The following is a 20,060-nucleotide window of genomic DNA, read 5'->3' as shown; positions in this document are numbered from 1 at the left end:
ATCGAAAGTTTAAGCTTAACTTCTATTAACAGTACCCATTTTATTTAGGCAGTGAGTATATAAAACCCCCAAAGAAAAGTTTCTACAATCAAAAGAAGAAACAGGGGATGAGAAAATTTCATCTTCATCCTCAACAGCATTTTGGAGTAGGTAGGATGGTATCTGAAGAAGCTTAATGATTACCCGGTCCCCCATGGTGAATAGGGTTTTTATGAGACAAAGATGGAGAAAGAGAAAGGAGGGATTATAACTCTTGAAAAATAGGTAACTCTGTGTGAACAGAAGGGGAAGGATAGTTTAGCAAAGTCAAAAGCCAAACTGTGGAGCAGAAAATCATAGTCTAAGCCTAAGTACTTTCCAGGGTAGGGTGAAAGTACTGAGGACACGTACAGCTTGTGGCGTTCATTTCCCCCCACAGACATTAAGTAAATACCTACTATGTACCAAGCCTGTGGAGGCGCTGAGAATACAAAGATGGATAAGGCAGGTCCTCAAGGATCTCAGTCTGATGGTGGCGGTGGTGATGGGGCGGGGGGGCGGGGAGGAGAGAGGGAACGTATGGAGTGGGTGAGGGGTGGGGGATGAGACTAGACAGGAAGGTCGAAAAACTGAATATATGGTAGGAAATTGGGGGTTCAGATATGTGCTGACTTCTATGGCAGAAATCTATCTCAGAATCTCTTAAATAATTAGCCTCATTTGCCAAATTTAGCCAGATATCATGACGCTGGTCTTCTCCGGATGCCCTCTCAAATAGGTTCTAGCTTCTAGCCCCTGCTTTCCCCACCATTAGGGCGTCGGGCAAGGGAGGGGGCAGGTTGCAAACGGCACCCACGTTTGCTGCCTGGGCTCTCTGCAGGAGACAAGAATCCAGGGCTTTGCCGTCGTCATAGCAACTATGAGTTCCGCGGTCCCCCACCTTCCTCTAATTCCTACCACTACCCCCGCCGTCTGGGCTGAGCTGCCTCTTCTCTCGCGAGATTTGAGCGCAGAGCTGAGCTGCACAGAGGTGATCTCACCCGAGAGTTGGGGAGGGAGTGAAGGAGGGGAAGGAATGGGGCGGGGAAGAGAAGGGCGAGGGAGGCGCCGCCACCGCCGGCAACTTTGTGAGCGAGTTCACTGTGTGCGTGAGCGAGTGAACGAAAAGTCAGAGCGGCGCTGAGTCTCCGGGAGGAGGGTCCTCGGGGAGGGCCAGGTCTGGGCTTCAGAGGCCGCCCTCCCAGCCACTCCACCCTCTCCCGCCTCCGTGGCTCCCTCCTCATTTCCTCCCCCCACCAATCCTCCCGGGCCTTCCCGCCCCCCTCCTCTGCAGTTACCTGTCCCCTCCCCCACTCGGCACGCACCTCCCCTTTCCCCGGCGTCCACCTCGGACTCTGGCCACCGGCCGCTCAGCCACCCCGCGTTCGCTTCCCGCGCCGGCCGCCCCCTCAGCTTTTTCTCTTGGAGGCAGGCGGGTGGGATGGGGAGCGCTGAGCCTCGGAGGCGGCGCGAGTGGGGACCCGAGCGCCCAGACAATAGTTGATGCCCGGGGACGGGGGCACCTCCGCCCCCACTCCGCCGGGAGCGCGGCCCCAGCCGGCTGCTCTCCAGCCTGCATTCCGCGTCTCCTTCGGAGCCAGGCTCGGGAGTTGGGCTGATTCCGCCCCCGCCTCCCCCGGGTCCCCCTCCGCTCGGCGCCCGCCCCTGCCTCGCCGCCTGCCGTTCTCCGCAGAGCAGGCGGCGAGTGAGCGCGCGCCGACCGTCTGTAAGGTTTCTCTTTTACCCCAGGGAGAGCGCGCGGCGGACGCGCCCCGGACGTGTGGCGGCACCGGGAGGCCGGGCCGAGCGGTAAGTGGCTCCCGCGCCCCGGGTCCGGGCAGGGGAGCGGGGGTGCAAGACTGTTGACAGCCCGCACCCCATTTCTGGCCGGGGCGCAGGTCCAGGGCACGGAGCAGGACGCCGAGAGGCCGGTCAAAGTTTTATTTCCGATTTCGTTGCGTGCTGATAGCGCAGCCCGGCGGGGGCGAGTCCGAGCTGCACCGCGCCCGGCGCGCGCGCGCGCGCGCACCTCGGAATCCGAATCTGCACAACTCTCCGCCCGGCGTCTGTGCGAGAGGCCAGGAGACCCGCGACCCCTTGGGGTGGCTGCGCCCACCAGGCTGCTCTCGTCTCCACCGGGAGACTCTTCCAGTTCAGTCACGTGGGTGAGCGCTTTGCAGGCTATGCCGGAGGGACAGGCCGAGAGGTTTGATCGTGAGAAAGGGGGAAGAGCAGCTCGTTGCCCGCGGGTGGTTCGTTTCTCTCCCGGGGTCGGGGGGGGGAGTGAAAGCCGGAGCTGCTTTAACCTGCTTTTCTTGGAGCAAGTAAACCACAAGAGGGCTGGGGAGGCGAGAAGGTACTGCAAAAAAGAAGTTTTTCTTCTTCGCCCCATTTGTTTCCAACTTCTATCCTGACCTTAAAGGGTATTTGCCAAGCTCCCTATCGCTCCACGGCATTTCTAGGTGGACAAGTAATCTTGTTGGACAGGTTGAAATTTCATCGGGTTCACCATTTGGAAAACATATAGGCGAGGGAAATGGCTCACTTTCAAGGAAGATGTTTGAGTTGTTGATGCTTGTTTTGAAGAGAAGCATTTGGGGACTGATGGATCCTAGACTGCATTTTCCTTACAGATTTTATTTATCATGACGGGTATTTTAGAGGCAGCACTTACTGAAATTCTTACTACCTGCTAAACGATTACATTTCTAAACTGGGAGCCAGTGACGCGATGCAAATTTTAGAGTAAAGGTGTTGACTTTAATCAGGTTCCAGGTCTGTCTGGATGGACTGGGGTTGGCGTTTCCTCTATAAAGCAAACCTTTCATGTTGAAATTCTGACTCAGACTCTTAAAGACATTGTTTTTATACTGGTACTCTGTGGGAGTTGTGTCAACTTTCTCTCGTTTTCTCATATGGAATATTCATCCAAGGCAAAGATTCTCTGACTTAATCTTTTGGAAAAGTACAAGATGAAGTCCTATGGAATCCTTCTCTGCACCCAGTTTAGTAACAGTATTAATTTTCTCTAAAATCCTGATTTAATGACCTTCACTTTCCCCCTTTTCATTTTTTGAAAGCTGCAATTAAGCCACCTTTACCAGGATGAAAAAAAAAAAAGCCGATGGAAATAATATAGAACACAGCAGTAGTCTCAAATAAAAGGTTTTCATAAGGAAGTTTATGGTCACTGAAGTGTCCGACTATTAGATGACATACCAGTTATTAACGAGAATATTAATATTAAAACACATTTTTCCTATGGAATAAATTATACTCAGGCATTAGCAATTAACAGTGCATTCAAAATGATTTGGGTGATGATTTGCACGTAAATGGTTAGGGGCAAAATAAGAGATTTTGCCGGATGAGTGGTATTATGTGGCTGACAACTTATTTTCTTATCTCTTTATGCTTAAGTAAAGGACTCCTGAAGTTGACTGTATCATTAGATTTCTCTAGTTGACCGAGAGAACAAGTTTGGCAAGTGGCTCAAGACAGTCAGTAGGTGTTGCTGTTAGCTTCTCTGCGGTTCCTGGTACTGCTCCTCAAGTTCGAAATTGCAGTTCTGGTGCAATGAACTTTTTAGCGCTGAAGTGTCAGTATTAGTTGTGAGTTCATCATAGGATTCTGTGACAAGGTTGACTTGAACTCCTGGTAATAATTGCAATAATAATTGCAAAGCAGCTCACTGAAATTTTATATTAAGAATCTTTTAACTGTACCCTTCCGCTATTATTTCCTGAATTCCTTACTTGCTTTGCTTTTGCATTGAATTAGGTGTGTAATTTTGGTGTAGGTCTCCCCACCCCCGCCCGCCCGCCCGCCAACCACATCTTAATTTTTTTAACAACTTTTAAAATACACCTTCTAGTAACTTTATTTTTATTTTTATTTTTTTTAATTAATTAATTAATTTATTGGCTGCATTGGGTCTCCGTTGCTGTGCGCGGGCTTTCCCTAGTTGCAGTGAGCGGGGGCTACTCTTTGTTGCGGTACGCGGGCTTCTCATTGCGGTGGCTTCTCTTGTTGTGGAGCATGGGCTCTAGGCGTGCCGGCTTCAGTAGTTGCGGCTCGCGGGCTCTAGAGCTCAGGCTCAGTAGTTGTGGCGCACGGGCTTAGTTGCTCCGCGGCATGTGGGATCTTCCCGGACCAGGGCTCGAACCCGTGTCCCCTGCATTGGCAGGCGGATTCTTAAATCACTGTGCCACCAGGGAAGTCCCTCTAGTAACTTTATTGAAGTCATGATTTTGCTTGAGATGAGCGATTCTGTAAAAACTTTGGAGGATCTTGGTTGACTATGAGTTGGGACGTGTGTCTGTTCTATCTTACTTTTGCAGTTTGAGTTTTTCAATACATGGCTGTTCTCTGTCTCTTTGAGCTGTGAAACAGGAGCATGAGAAGAGGCAGAACAGTGTAAGAGGACAGATTCTTTGACTCTTTCCCGTTTAGGAGAAAGTATGTATTGATTGATTATAAATAACATGGTTATGTGCTTCTGCTGGTCTTCACTGTCCTGCTGTCATTTCTGTTGGTCCACTTCAGTGCGCGTATGAAGTGTGCCTAGCCTGAAGATTTTCAGGTGACCTGGCAGATTTGAGCCTTTTGATTCACTGACCAAACTGGACTTTCTCTAAGGAAGACAAATAGACTCATCCCCCATGTATAGAGCTAGTGCTCTGATATAGAATGCTTCTTTCTTCCTTTGGACTCAGATCACAGAAGTTCATATCTCAAATTCAGAAAAAAAATTTTCCTTCATAATGTCACCATATTCCTAATCTTTTGAGATTTGTATTAAGTCAAAAGGTAGTTATTGAGTGCCTCTGTCTGGGAGGCATGCTGTTGAGTTCTGTGATTCCAGTGGTGGGTAAAAGTGTGTTCCTTGCCTCAAGGAACTTACAGTGCAATGGGGCCGTTTGTAGTGACCTTCCCTGGTTTGGTGTTTTGATACACTGAAGCCCCCATAAAAGTTTTGCAGAGCAGGCAATTATTTCTGAGTTGTAACTTATTTAAATTAATTTTTTAAAATTTATAATAAATTTAAATAAATTTATTTATTTATTTATTTATTTTGGGCTGCATTGGGTCTTTGCTGCACGCGGGCGTTCTCTAGTTGCGGCAAGCGGGGGGCCACTCTTTGTTGTGGTGCGCGGGCTTCTCGTTGGGGTGGCTCCTCTTGTTGAGCACGGGTTCTAGGCGTGCGAGCTTCAGTAGTTGTGGCACGTGGGCTCAGTAATTGTGGCTCGTGGACTCTAGAGCGCAGGGTTCAGTAGTTGTGGCGCACGGGCTTAGTTGCTCCGTGGCATGTGGGATCTTCCTGGACTAGGGCTCGAACCCGTGTCCCTGCATTGGCAGACGGATTCTTAATCACTGAGCCACGAGGGAAGTCCTAAATTAATTTTTTCAATAATGGGGCCCAGTATTTGTCCTCAGAAGGCCTGGGTTTCAAATTTTCCAGCTATGGGATCTTAAAAAGTAATCGAACCTCTTCCTGAACTTTCTGAAACAGCGTCTTTTTTTGCAGCAGTGGGTACAATGCTTGCTTCACCGCCTTGCTGCAAAAATTATTGAGAATATATGTATGAAAGTAATTTGTAAACCATAGTCTTATTTGCAATTGCATTTTCTTGCTTCCTGATGAACAGATTCATAGATTGTTGGGTTTAGAAGGGATTTTGAGTATAAATCATTTGGCCCTTCTTCCCCATTTTACAGATGAGGAAACTGAAGCCCAGAAAGTTGAAGTGATTTTTTTAAAGGGTGTAGAAGAACTAGTCAGTGATCATGCAATGATTGGAAGGCAGGTTTTCAGATTTAACTGTACTCTTTTGCTTCCTGTTTTTTTTTTTCCCTCTACCTTAGAGTCTATTATGTTAAAATTTATTTACTACTTTTTCCCCCCACTCAAGTGTTTAGTATTTATTACATGTCTAAAATGAGAAGAAGAAAAACTTACTGAAACAAAATGTACATGAAGGTTGAAAAGCCATGAACCACACGGATGTAGTGTTTGGTAACTCAGGTTTAGAGTTACTCAAATTACAAAGTTATGGCAAAAGAAATTATGAGTTAAAGTATTTACATGGTAGAGCCTGTAGGTTTTTTTTTTTTTTTATAGGAATCTTGGTTAACTCAGAGCATAATATACTTATATGCTTTAGAGAAGCCAGACTTAATTTTTTGTAGTTGACCATCTTTTTTTTCTCTTGTTAAACTAATTTTTCATTTGTAAAAGGAAGTGGTGTGCCTCCCTTATTTTTGGAACAGTGGCTACATGTACGGGTTACTGGGGGCAGGGGTAAGGGCTAGGGAGGATCTGTTAGGTGGAGGTATAACTGCACATAAAACAGGACAGTGTTGTAGGAGCTTCCTGTTGAAAACATGAGTGATTTCTATAGCACCACCCAACTTCCACTGGGGTAATCTGAGCCAGGAGAGAAGAAACATCCCTGCCACTTGGGTGACTGCCCTTTAGATGAGGGACTCTCCCTTTCCCGAGAAGGGTAAAGCATTATGTTATTCCTTCAGCACTCACACAAAAATCTGTGTCTGTTCCACATACGGTGCTATTTAAAATAGGGGTTTTCCACTATCACTTGAGATTGACAGTCCAACCTTATATCCACTGCACTTTTACTGGTTTAGTATGGGAAATAAATTGGCCTCATTGGATTTTTGTTCTTAGTTTTTTTTCTGTGCTTAGCTAATAAAGAAAAAAAAAAGCAAAACAAAGCCCACACACTTTGATGACACTTTGTTTTCCAAAGGTTTAATACAAATTAAGTTACTTATTCTGAGATGATAGCTCATTTTTTCTTTCGGTGGGTTTCTGATGAGCTGTGGAGTGAGTCATAGAAACGTGGGAAAGAGCCCCTTTTCTTTGGATCTCTTCAAGGCAGGTGATTTGAGTGAGGGTTAGAATAGCACGAGTGTGATTGGGTTTGTGATCAGGTGGGTAAGAAAATCCATTGGGTGTATCTTTTGAGGGTAAGGACTGGTCCACATCCATTTTCTCCTTTTATTCTGGCCTGGGAGGAGTGAGGTAACCCCAGTTGCAAAGATAACATGAAAGCTTTCTTGAAAATCTAGATAGATGACACCACAGTGACACAGAGGAATGTCAGGGGCTTCTTTCATTGGACGTTAGTCAACAGTAGTGCATTGGGGGTGTGCCACAGAGGCAGGCAAAGCTGTTTCTCTTGGCCTCCGGAGGTCTGGGATGAGAATTTTCAGCCTTTAGATTTCTAATTTGTTATTTGTCACGTTGCACTAAGTTCTCCCTCTAATTAGGATTGTAGTATGCCTAACTTTAAATTGTGGGAAGCAGGCAATTACATAATGTTAGATTTCCCTTTTTTTCAATTATGGAGAGGCACGAGGAGAATGTATGCTTGCTGGAGAACGTTGGCCTGGAGAGGGAGAGTTACTGATTTGCACACATACAGGGGTCACTCAGAGGCAACTTGAGCCGACTGGCCATCCAGCCGTGGCGGCCACTGGATTCCTTTATTCCTCTCTCCTCCTCCAAAGCAGGTCTTAGGTTAAATGAATTTCGCAGACACCAGAGTGAATTTTGGTTATTCCTCTTTTCTCTTTCTGTTTTTTCCAGGAAGCCTTTTACCAAAGCTACAAGTATAGTCATTGATTGTTTTTTTGTGGCTTAATGTCTTGCTTCCTTTTAGAATGAGTTCCAAACGTCTCAGAATAAAGCTATTTAGAAGTAAAAAGCAAAGGACCATGTGCTGAATGACCACGTTCCTATAATCGAGACTTGACTATGATCAGTATCATTTACGTTGGCTTCTATATTATCTTTTTCTAATTCATTTTTTTCAATTTTTTCAATTAATTATTTGCCTAGATAGGGATTCTAGTTTGATATATTCTAAGCTCCTTGCGTTTCCTTTAACATCTCAGTTCTCAGAATTGATTGACTATTTGTTTTTACAAGTTTCTTTTCATTTCTTGATGCTTTCAGCAAAGCAACTGACAACTGAACTGTGGTATCTCATGCCTTCAAGAAGAGAGGGTTCTTATAAGGAGATACCTATAGGATATATAATGGTACATTAATAGAATGTTCTAAAATTTTCACCCACTTTGACTAACTTTTATTCCTTGCTTCACCTGTACATAGTTAGGGAAAAAAATGGAAAGAAGTATTTTCCCATATTTTTGCAAGAAATATAAGTATGTGACTTTTGGGAACCATATTGCCTTTTCTTTCAAAGACTTAGAAAACAAATGTTCTTACTCCTGAAATGAGGGTTAGTATGTAGTTGATTTAACTCCTCCCTTTTCCCTAACCATACTTCTGGCTGCCCCAGCGAAGACCTCAGAAGCTTCTGCCAATATATTTTGCCAGAGTCTAACTTCTGAGTAGCTGGAATTTCATGTGTAAAGAGACAGTGCTCTGTGTGTATATATGTTTGGGGTGGGGTTTGACTCCTGGCTCAGAATGTGCCCTTGGGAAACCTGTTAGGAGGCTTGAGACTGAATGTGGTTCCTGACCCTCATCTCTTTTCCAGTTTGAGAAATGCCTGTGATTCTTCCAAGAGTCTCAGTGTTACTTTTTTTTTTTTTAAATTAGGATCTTAGTGCTGATCCTTTGTAATAGGAAATGAGGTATAATAATTGCATGACAAAATAATGTTTCAGTAGATACATGATACGTTATGGAGAGCTATAGGATTCACAGAAAAGGCTTATTAAAAGTTAGAGCCTCAGCCTAATAATCGCTTTCAGTGGGATTGTTCTGAAGGTCATTTTCAAGGGAGCATTTTAAAATAGTGGTTTTCAGCGGGTTGGGTCAGGTGTGTGTTTGGGGGAGGGTGTAGGATCGCAGAGAACTCTGGGGTATTACTCTGGATGGATGGGTTGGGTGGTTTGAAGAAACTCAGTAGGTGGTTCTGTTACGCTTCTCTCCCACCCAGTTGAGAACACAATGGCTTTTATGTCATTTTTGGATTTATGCTTGACAGTAAGGTAAAGGGGGAGGGCCTTCGATCATGTGTACAGTTCCCTTGATTAAAAAAGACAACTTGGAAGAAATTTGGAAATGACTGCCAGCAGGTAAAAAAGGGTCAGGCTGCTTAGACTCCGGCAGTGGAGGTAGAACAAGTAAATCCAACTTGGTGTTTGCATGTTGGCACTCACTTTTTTTATTGGGATAAAAAACACATAGTGTAAAATTTACCATCTTAACCATTTTAAGTATGCAGTTTAGTTGTGTTAAGTATATTCATATTGTTGTGAAACAGAAGTCCAGACTGTTTTCATCTTGCAAATTGGAAACTATACCGATTAAACAACTTCTCCTTTCCCCTCCCCCCATCCCTGGGACTCACCATTCTACTTTCTGTTTGTATGAATTTGACCTCTTCAGATACCTCACAGAAGTGGAATCATGCAGTATTTGTCTTTTTGTGACTGGCTTATTTCACTTAGCATAGTGTCCTCAAGGTTCATACCTGTTGGCGTGTGGTAGGATTTTCTTCCCTTTTAAGACTGAATAATATCACATTGTATGTATATATCCCGTTTTATTTATCCATTCATCCATAGATGGACATTTGGGTTGCTTCTACCTCTTGGCTATTGTGAATAGTGTGGCTATGAACATGGGTTTTCACATAGCTCTTTGAGACCCTGCTGTCAATTCCTTTGGATATATACTCAAAGGTGGGATTTCTGTATCGTATGGTAGCTCTATTTTTAATTTTTTTGAGTAACCGCCATACTGTTTTTCATAGAGGTTATACCCCACCAGCAGTGTACCAGTGTTATTCCTCATCCTTGCCAACACTTGTTATTTTGTTTCTTTGATAGTGCCATTTAATAGGTGTGAGGTAATATCTCATTGTGGTTTTGATTTTCATTTCTCTGTTGATAAGCTATATTGAGCATCTTTCATATGCTTGTTGGCCATTTGCATATCATCTTTGGAGAAATGTCTTCAAGTCTGCTCATTTTTTGATCAGGTTATTTGATTTTTTGTTGTTGAGTTGTAGGAGTTCTTTATATATTCTGGATATTAACGCCTTATCAGATGCATGATTTGCACATATTTTCTCCCATTTTGTTTTCTTTTTGCTCTTTTGTGTCCTTTGATGCATGAAAGTTTAAAATTTTGATGTAATCCCATTTGTCTATTTTTGCTTTTGTTGCCTGCGCTTTTAGCATCGTATCCAAGAAATCGTTGCCAAGTCCAATATCATGAAGCTTTCTGTGTTTTCTTCTAGAAGTTTTATAGTTTTAGTTCTTACATTTAGGTCTTTAATCCATTTTGAGTTAATTTTTGTCTGTGGTGTAAGACGAGGATCCAGCTTCATTCTTTTGTGTGCGGATATCCAGTTTCCTCAGCCCCATTCATTGAAGAGACTGTGCTTTCCCCTTTCAGTGGTCTTGGCATCCTTGTTGAAGACCAGCTGGCCATATACATGATGGTTTATTTCTGGGCTTTTTGTTCTAGTCCGCTGATCTATTTGTCTGTCTTTATGCCAGTACCACCTTTAGCTTTTTAGATTACTTTAGCTTTGTAATACATTTTGAAATCAGGAAGTTTGAGTGACACTTATTTTTAACTTATGCTATCGTAGGTGCTGAGAAATAGAGAAGTAATAGAGAAATTAACAATTGAGAAAAACAATTCAAAGAATTTTTCATTTTTTGGAGGGGACTAGACCCACTTAAAGAATGAAGTAAGGTGATTTAAATGGCAGAATGTATGTGAGGCTGTCAATCGGCAACTAGTGTAGTAAGAGCTATAGTCTAGCACTTCCTTGGATATTGAATACAATGGCTTGCAAAAGCTTCAAAAAGGTGATGGACCTTGAATTGGTCTTGAAGCTTGGATGTACTTCAGTGGGTATAAAACCTCAAACCAGCTGTGTCAGTTCTATCACTGCACTAAAGGTGGGTCTTTAATGAAAGCCTCTGATAGTAATCTCAAGATTTTCAATGGGGATCAGTTATTATAAGACCCGTCACTGTTTTTTTCCTTGACACTCTATTGTCTTCCCCATTCCAATCCAGTAGTTGCTGATTTGCCATTTCTGCTCATTGAATAGCAGTGGGCCACATACAGAGATAGAATACTTAGCCACAGTACGGTTTTATTTTCTAGGATGTGCAAAGAACACAAAATTCACCTGGCTGGGTTGTATAGGATGAGTTGAAGGAGAGAGATTGAACACAGAACAGCAAACTCAGTGGCTGCTTTAGTAAGTAATTTAGGCTACTTAAGACATACTTTCTCACCTTCTTAATAAAACTATAAGGATATTTTGGTTGAGTGTATTACTTGAGGGGACAATTGATAGAACTTCTATGGAGGAAAAATGTAGTATGCTTGCATATAGTAGGCCTGTAGTAAAGCGTTGTTTAGTGGTGACCAAATGAATTTAAGTCTACATGGGTGGGTCCATTAAGGAGTAATTTACTCATTTATTTCATAAGTATTTATTGACTCTCACTATATGCCAGGGGCTAGGGGCTGCTTCTAGTGGAAAAAGGATGCATGACTCCTGCCCTCATGTGGCTGATATTCTTTTAGTGATTGATGTGGTCCTTTTCAGTGTTCCATTCCTCTCATCTGGTTGGATTTTTCTTTTTTTGCCAAAGGCCACCTGTTTTACTTTTGATGCAAAACAATTGTAGTTGTTTATTATGAAAATAGTTCTACATTAAATATTCTTTGTGTGGAGGAAGAAAGAAACACTAGACAATTCTGCCTTTTGGTTTCCAAGGAGATCTGTCTTGGCTAAATTTACTTTATCAAGTGCTTTTCTAAGTAACAGAACTGAAGGAAACTGGCTTTAATGAATTTTGCTTAAGGTTTTCCTGGGGACCCAGATATGGTTTTCAGATCTTCATTTCCTCTACTTCCAAGCCCACTCCAAGAGAATCTAAACACCTAGTTTTGGCTGATTCTGGATTTTTCCATTAATCGTGAGATCTTGAAAGTCATATACCCCTTTTGGATCTTCATTGATTTGTTCATTCATTTAACAAGTCTTCATTGTTCATTTATTATATACCAGGTAACCTTTTCATTTGTAATAGGAAGGTTGAGGGTTGAATTAAGTTTCCTTTAAGGCCAACTGTTAAAATTCTGTGAATTTATTATTATGGTTTAGTGAGATTTAGGGCTTTTTTTGCAGATAGTAGAAGTGTTTTTGAAAGAGCTTAAAAAAAGAGAAATTTAGAGTTTTGGTTTTTAACTCAAACATTTTAGTGGGAAAATTCCTCATTGGTGGATAATTTTAGTGTTAATTTCACTCTGATCTGAAAATAATCAACATTTTAACTCAGCTGAAAGTCTTTCCTTGTAATTTTGGCAGGACACAATTTTAAAGCTAGCCTTTCTGATGTTACTTGTAACACGCTAGAAACTTAATTCCTGTTTCAGATGATTGGTGTAGTGCCAGTGTGTAGAGATTTAGCAATGCTTAGCACCTCTTCTCCTAGGTGCTCAGTTCTGTGTCTCTTAGAGCCCTTGTCATTTATGTATGAGGTGGTCTTGAGGTATGGTGACATCATGTCACACAGAAGATCTGCGTACCAGTGCTGTGACAATAAGCTGGCAGTTGCCCGTGCTGCCAAATCTGTAATACTCAGATAACCTAGTGTGAGATTTCATGGCTTTTTTCTTTTTTTAATATGTATTTATTTATTCGGCTGCACCGGGTCTTAGTTGCGGCATGCATGTGAGATCTAGTACCCTGACCAGGGATCAAACCCGGGCCCCTGCATTGGGAGCTTGGAGTCTTAGCCACTGGACCACCAGGGCAGTCCCTTCATGGCTTTATAAAATGATATTTTAATTTTAATTTGTTGTTAGAAATTTGACATAGTATTGATTATGTGTTATGTGTTATAAGGTTCAGTTACGCAGAGTAAAATTTAAGAATTTTCTCTCATGTGGATTGTTGACTGTTATAAATCTGGTCTCCTGTTACCAAAAGAACATTGGAAGATTTGTGTAGCCCTGGCTCTGTGACTGTGGCCATTTTTCCTTCACTTACTTATCAGCAATATTCAGTAAACACCTTCTAGATGGCAGATACTGTTCTCATCCTGGATATACAGCAGTGAACAACTCTGAGTGTTAAGGGAAGCCACTGGAGGGTTTTGTACAAAGGGTTTTGATCTGACATATTTGAGAATAGAATGAGGGTTTTGATCTGACATATTTTTAAAGGACAGAACTCCATTGTGTGGAGAATAGAACTCCATTGTGGGGGCAGAGGTGGAGACAGGGAGATATTAAAGGGTTCTAGCAATGACCTAGGTGGGGTATGATGATAGCAGTGGTGGAGGAGATGAGAAGTGCCTGGATTCTGGACTCATCTCAAGTGAGACTAGCATGGCTCACAGAAGGGTGAATGATACGCAGTGAAAGAAAGAGTGGAGTTAAGGGGAACACCAAGGTTTTTGGCCTGAGCAACTGGAATAATGGTGGTGCCGGGTATTGAAATGGGGAAGGCTGGAGGAGCAGGTTTGGGTGGGGAATTGAGCTGATAGGTACATGTTGGGTTTGAGGTATCCGTGGATGAGGTCAAGTTGGCAGCTGGGCAGGTCTGTTAATCCTCAACGAGCTTCAGTTTTCTCATCTGTGTGAAATGGGGAAAGTGTTTGCCCTTCTCAGAATTCTTGAGATCAAATGAGAGCAAAAAAGTTCAGACTTCTAAAGTAATGTCTCGTTGTGATGGTATTATTTCTGGAAAGTAGACTAGTTTCCATCTTACATACTTTGTGGAATTGCTTAACTCATAGGCCAGAATGTATTGTGGAAAGTTGGCATTTTCCCTCCAAAGGCTGGTTTCCTCTCTGGATAGATGGAAAAGCTTTCTCTTTGATCCATTCTGTGATTCCTGAGCAGCTTTTGGGAGAACTTGGTATTTTGGTTCCCTCCGGGGTGTCAGAGGGCTTCACTTCGTGTGGAGCCATTGGGGCAGTACGTGGTGTGCGGTACCAGACTCGCCCCTTAATAAACATGGCTTCAGGCCAGAGTGATTTTATGTACGTGGGAGGATGTTGTAGTAGGAAAAAACCCTGGCTGTTTCCTTTCTCAAAGTCTCTATTATTTTATGCTTTCCATAACTTGGATCAGTTAACAAATAAGATCTAATAGACCATATTTATTAGGGAGACCATTCTCCTTGTTTCCTGATTCAGAATGCCTATTTACATATTCCTAGGTTTTTTGATTGCTTAAAATTTTCTTCTGGGCAGGTGAAATATGTTAACTATATATTTGAATCCACTGAATTAAAATTCATTTAAGTTTCAAGTAAAAGTGTTGAAAGCATCAGTCATAGTTCAGTCAGTGGTATTTTGAAGTTATTACATGTCTTTCCTTTGAGGTAGTAGTAAATGGTTGTGTCTTTGAAATGCAGTATTTGCTGATAATTGATACCTTCTCAACAGTTATATGTTGCTTTAGGAACATCTTCAGTCAAGAGATAGGATGGTGGTTCTTGGTTCTTCTCATCCATAAGGCAGTTTGAACAGAAACACTGCTGCTCTTTCTTCACTGCCCTCCTGGTTTCATCCTCGGTTCACAAGATTCAATTGGCATCGGCGGTGTGCGTTCATTGCAGGTTATGTGATGCAGAAAGAGAAGGTAAAGCCATTTTTAAAGGGTGCCTTTGAGAGCCCGACCCATGTAGCGAATGTAACGTTTGATGAATAACTGACAGTCTTTGGGAACTTGGTCTAAAAAATATTCTGGGTGTTCAGTGGAAAGAGCAGTAATGGCTTTAACACTGAAGCAAGGTGTCAGGGGAACAGGAACTATGTTTTTCAGTAGATATTGTGGAGGAGAAATTGCTTGGGTAGTTCTCTGGTATCTTTCAAGTAAGAGGACATCTCTTTATGTTAGGGCTTTTCTCAGGTCCTCAAATTTATAAAATAAGTTGACCCATCTGCTCAATAATTGTTAAGTTACGTAACCTTTTTGCTTTTCATTGAATCGGCTTACTATATGTTATTTTATTTCAGCTTCTAAGAAACTGAACTATAGGTATTCAGTACAGTATCACTTGACATAATTGTCTGATAAAACCCTAAGTCTTTGTCTTTCCTTTTGAAGTACGTTTTAGAAAACTTATATCAATTGTAAGAAATAATTTGAAAGGTATCTGTATATTTAATTCTGTATCTTTTCCATGCCTAATTTTTTTCTCCTAGGAGGAATACAACTTACTAGACTTTCTAAAATCTTTTAGGATTTCCAAATTGCCTAATGGCTTTTTATTTGAACTCTAGTCTAATAATCATTTTTACTGGGGAGATAATCTCTAAGCTTCTGAAGTCATAGTACCTATTTATTGCACTCCTAAGGTTTTTTTTTTTTAATAACCTTTATTGAGTTTTAATCACTGTACAGTTTCCCTGCTTGAAGTGTACAGGTCAGTAGTTCATAGAGTAGTGTAACCACCATAAACAATTTTAGAACATCTTCATCACCCCAAAAGAAGCTCCAGCCCCATTTGCAGTCACTTCCCATTTCTCCCCAATCCCACCCCACTTCCCTGCCCCCAGCCCTAGGCCACCACTAACCTACTGTCCATCTTTATAGATTTGCCTCTTCTGGACGTTTCCTATAAATAGGAACATACGATATGTGTTCTATTGTGCCTGGCTCATTTCACCGAGCTCTATCAAAGCACTTTAACTTTGGTGGTAATGTTACATATTTCAGAGTCAAAAGCAGACATTCCCTGTCTGCTGACACAGAAACTGCAGCCTGTGCTGGGACCAGAGAAAATAGCAAAACCACCTGTTGCCGGGTGCGTTTGTGGAACCGGGAGTGAACTTTGAAGCTTTTGTACACAAAGCCACCCTGGCACTAATCCACCAATACGCTCACTACTCTCCATTGCATGGTTGCTTGATTCTCTCTGCCTGACCGCTGCCTGCTTCTTCTTTGAGCATTTCAGATACTTCTGAGAAGTCATCTCTGATTCTTGCCTTTCTTTTACCTTGGGTCTGGTCCAGGAGCAAGCCTTGCCTTTTTTTCTTCCTTTTGAATTGACCGTTTTCAACTTGTCCTCTTTGTTTTATCGCCACCATCTGATACAGACCCTTGACCTTTATACCTGGGTGGCTGGAGCAGGCTCCTTTCTGACCAGCTTGAGTCTTGCTAACCCCAGGCTCCGGGTGTCTTGCCTGATTATTCTTTCTGATGGATCGTTTACGTACGTGTGCCACCTGGAGGAATTTAAGTTGTTCCAGCACATCAAAACGTGAGCTTTCCTGCCTGCTTCGTGACCTTTCTCTTGGGTCTCTCCTTTCCTGTTCATCTGGTTTCTTTGGCCTCTCCAGGACTGTAGGACTGTGTTTCTGCCTTCATGTGCAAGGCCTCTGTTCTCTCCTCTTCCCAAGTATTTCTGACTTCCTTTGAGCCTTTGTTCATTTTCGATTTTAGTTCCATTCAATTCAAAACGTAGGTGAAATCAATATACTTAGTTCTTTATCTGTCTTATCCCCCTCCCTGCGTATCTTGCTTTTCACCATTATCTTGTCTCCCTTGTCCCTGCTGAGGCAGTTCCAGCCCCTGAACTCTAGTTTTATCTGTAACTCTCTCAGCCTTCAAGGCTCACCTCCTTCATTGCTGTCTTTCTGGTTGCTGTAACTCACCTCGATTTCTCCCTTGTTTGGAATGCTGTTGTACTGCATTGTATACTTAAAGAGCTTACAGTTTAATAATTAATGCATAATTCATCAAGGATGTTTAACCTGGAGAAGACTCAGAAGGAACGTCATCCCTTGTCACAGGAATTGAAAATCAGTCTTAGGGAAGGAGGAGATTTACCTTTGTCTTCTCAGACCCCACAGGGTAGAACAGTGAGTAAATGCAGGTGTTTGAATGAGCGTCAGAAAGGACTTTTCTAGAGCTGCATGCAGGTGTGCCAGGCTATGTTCTGTTCCCCATCGCATGCATAGGCAGGATCATTTAGGACCGGGTCATTGTAAAGGCCATTCATACATACAGTTCGCGGGGGCTCAGTGAGATGCATGGTTCTCAGTCTGCCTGGAGTATCAGAATCACCTGGGCAGCATTTTAAGTACTCAGATTCTCAGTCTTTGGAAAGTTGAGATTGAGTAGTGAAGCCAGGCTTGGAAACTTTTGAGTTAGATAACGCTTTTAGGCCCAAGATCCAATGAGTGTCGCATTTGTTTGCCAAATTTTTATTGAATGCGTGCATCGTGTGGCAGTGTAAAATTGTGGGTTTTGCTTTCGTAGGACCTCGAGTCAAGGGGGACATGCAGACAGACCGTGAAACACCCTGTGATTTCTTCTCAGGCAGATGTAGATTCTTTGAGGATAGGAACCATTTCTCATTTTGTTTATTTGACCCAGAGGGACGGGCCCATTGACATTCATTCTTGGGTGGTAAACTGATTAACCTGCTGTTGACTGATTTACTCCCCGTTGTAAGGCTTGTTACTGTGTTCTTTAACCAGTCGTTTTCATGCAGCTTAACTTCTCGGTTGAAAAGGAGCAACTGTATTCCCAATTGCATCATGACGGGTTCATCCTTTTGATTTTGTTGCTTTCTAGTAATAAAATTTACATTGGCTCCCATTTATTGAGTACCCACTGTGCCAGGCACTTCGTGTCACATTATTGCTAATCTTTATAATAAGCCTGCAAGATAGATATTAGGACTCTGAGTGGGAGCCAAGATGTTGAGTTCTTGTTATAGAATTTCTTCTTATACATATTAACAGACATTGCTATAGCCACTGAGCTGAAGAATTGTCTAGTACAGTCGTCCGTTGGGACCAGATGGTTGAAATCATGATTTGGCTGTGTGCATAGGATGTGTTTTCTTGTTGGAATGCTAGAAAGCCTGTCTACATATAATAGGATTGCTATGACCATCACCCTTAAACCCTATACCATGCTGATGATGGAAGCTCCCCACCCATTTCTCCAGTGAAAGGCTGGTTTTGCTGGTGTAATTTTTAAGCGTGGTGGCCGTGTTGTACCATGTTGGAGAGTCAGGGACAGTTCTTTGTATCTTAAGCGATGATCTGGATTTCCCAGAACTGGCATGTGACCCATTTGGTGGTCTCTTTCCCTGTATCTGTTGTAGGACTTTGGCCTGTCAACGTGACCTCCACAGTGCTCCGTTAACAATGGTCATAAATATCTTATGCTGAACTTCCCCCATGCATTGGTTTTATGGTAGGTTCTTTACTTATACCATCTCATTTTTATCCTCATGGAATTTCTGTGAGGTAGGTATTATCAATATTTAACAGATGATGAAGCTGGAGCTTGGAAAGGTTCAGTAACTTGTGTTGTTTTGAGAATCTATTTGCACTTTTCCAGGGGACTCAGGCATGGTTTACACAGGAGTTAACATTATTTCTTTCCATTTCTCTTACTTCCTCCTATTGCTTCACCAAGAAAACTTGGGTGGTACATGAGTGAACTTTTAGGAGTTGAAGAAGACTATGTCTGATCCCTATCCAAATTTTTGGATAATGTATTTTTCTCCCTTCCAGTGGAGTCAAAATAATAGTTGTCATTGAATGTTCTCTTTGGTCAGTTTTCTGAGATGTGGGAAACAACCTCACGAGGGGCTCCCACCTGCCAGAGAAGTTCCAGGCTCAGGGTTCCTACTATGTCTAGTACAAATAGCTAGAGGAAATGTAAATATTTATAATTGTGGTGAAATAAATAGAAATCTGCACAGAGTTTGGAATAACCACAGAATTTTTTTTTTCTAGTAAGAACACTTTAATTTTACTTCCCAACTGAAGGCATGACCAAAAAAACGTGAGAAATGTATTTTCTGGGTGAAATGCTTACTTTCTCATCTTGCAGCATGAATTCTGCTGTGAAGTTATCATCTTGTCATTGATTTCTGCCTGTTGCCCTAAAATTATCGTTCTGTCATCACGTCAGCATCTGCATTGTTTTGAAATAAGTGTGTTTTAAGAGGTCGGAGGCATGTTAGAAATACATAAATTTTTTTTTTTTTAAACATCTTTATTGAAGTATAATTGCTTCACAATGGTGTGTTAGTTTCTGCTTTATAACAAAGTGAATCAGCTACACATATACACACGTTCCCATATCTCCTCCCTCCTGCATCTCCCTCCCTCCCACCCTCCCCATCCCACCCCCCCAGGTGGTCACAAAGCACTGAGCTGATCTCCCTGTGCTATGCGGCTCCTTCCCACTAGCTATCTATTTTACATTTGGTAGTGTATATATGTCCATGACACTCTCTCACCCTGTCACATCTCACCCCTCCCCCTCCCCATATCCTCAAGTCCATTCTTTAGTAGGTCTGTGTCTTTATTCCCATCTTACCACTAGGTTCTTCATGACCTTTTTTTTTTTTTTTCCTTAGATTCCATATATATGTGTTAGCATACTGTATTTGTTTTTCTCTTTCTGACTTACTTCACTCTGTATGACAGACTCTAACTCCATCCACCTCATTACAAATACCTCCATTTCATTTCTTTTTATGGCTGAGTAATAGTCCATTGTATATATGTGCCACATCTTCTTTATCCATTCATCCGATGATGGACACTTAGGTTGCTTCCATGTCCTGGCTATTGTAAATAGAGCTGCAATGAACATTTTGGTACATGACTCTTTTTGAATTATGGTTTTCTCAGGGTATATGCCCAGTAGTGGGATTGCTGGGTCGTATGGTAGTTCTATTTATAGTTTTTTAAGGAACCTCCATACTGTTCTCCATAGTGGCTGTATCAATTTACATTCCCACCAACAGTGCAAGAGTGTTCCCTTTTCTCCACACCCTCTCCAGCATTTATTGTTTGTAGATTTTTTGATGATGGCCATTCTGACCAGTGTGAGATGATACCTCATTGTAGTTTTGATTTGCATTTCTCTAATGATTAATGATGTTGAGCATTCTTTCATGTGTCTGTTGGCCATCTGTATATCTTCTTTGGAGAAATGTCTATTTAGGTCTTCTGCCCATTTTTGGATTGGGTTGTTTGTTTTTTTGTTATTGAGCTGCATGAGCTGCTTGTAAATC

At 42.2% G+C, this 20,060-nt stretch overlaps 2 protein-coding genes across 3 annotated transcripts in view; both read left to right on the top strand.

The window, feature by feature from the left end:
* Nucleotides 1-20,060, top strand: part of PCNX1 (pecanex 1) — a 499,400-nt gene that overhangs the window by 359,537 nt on the left and 119,803 nt on the right. The window lies entirely within an intron of this gene.
* The window catches only part of SIPA1L1 (signal induced proliferation associated 1 like 1), a 383,378-nt gene continuing 365,091 nt past the window's right edge, over nucleotides 1,774-20,060 (top strand). Inside the window, exon 1 of the mRNA XM_082451505.1 lies at nucleotides 1,774-1,827. The gene's annotated coding sequence lies outside the window, so the exon portion shown is untranslated. The remainder of the gene's footprint in view (nucleotides 1,828-20,060) is intronic.

Source organism: Balaenoptera physalus (assembly GCF_965194825.1).
Source record: "Balaenoptera physalus genome assembly, chromosome: 2".
Classification (NCBI taxonomy): Eukaryota; Metazoa; Chordata; class Mammalia; order Artiodactyla; family Balaenopteridae; genus Balaenoptera; species Balaenoptera physalus.
This window is presented reverse-complemented; position numbering and strand designations above follow the sequence as displayed.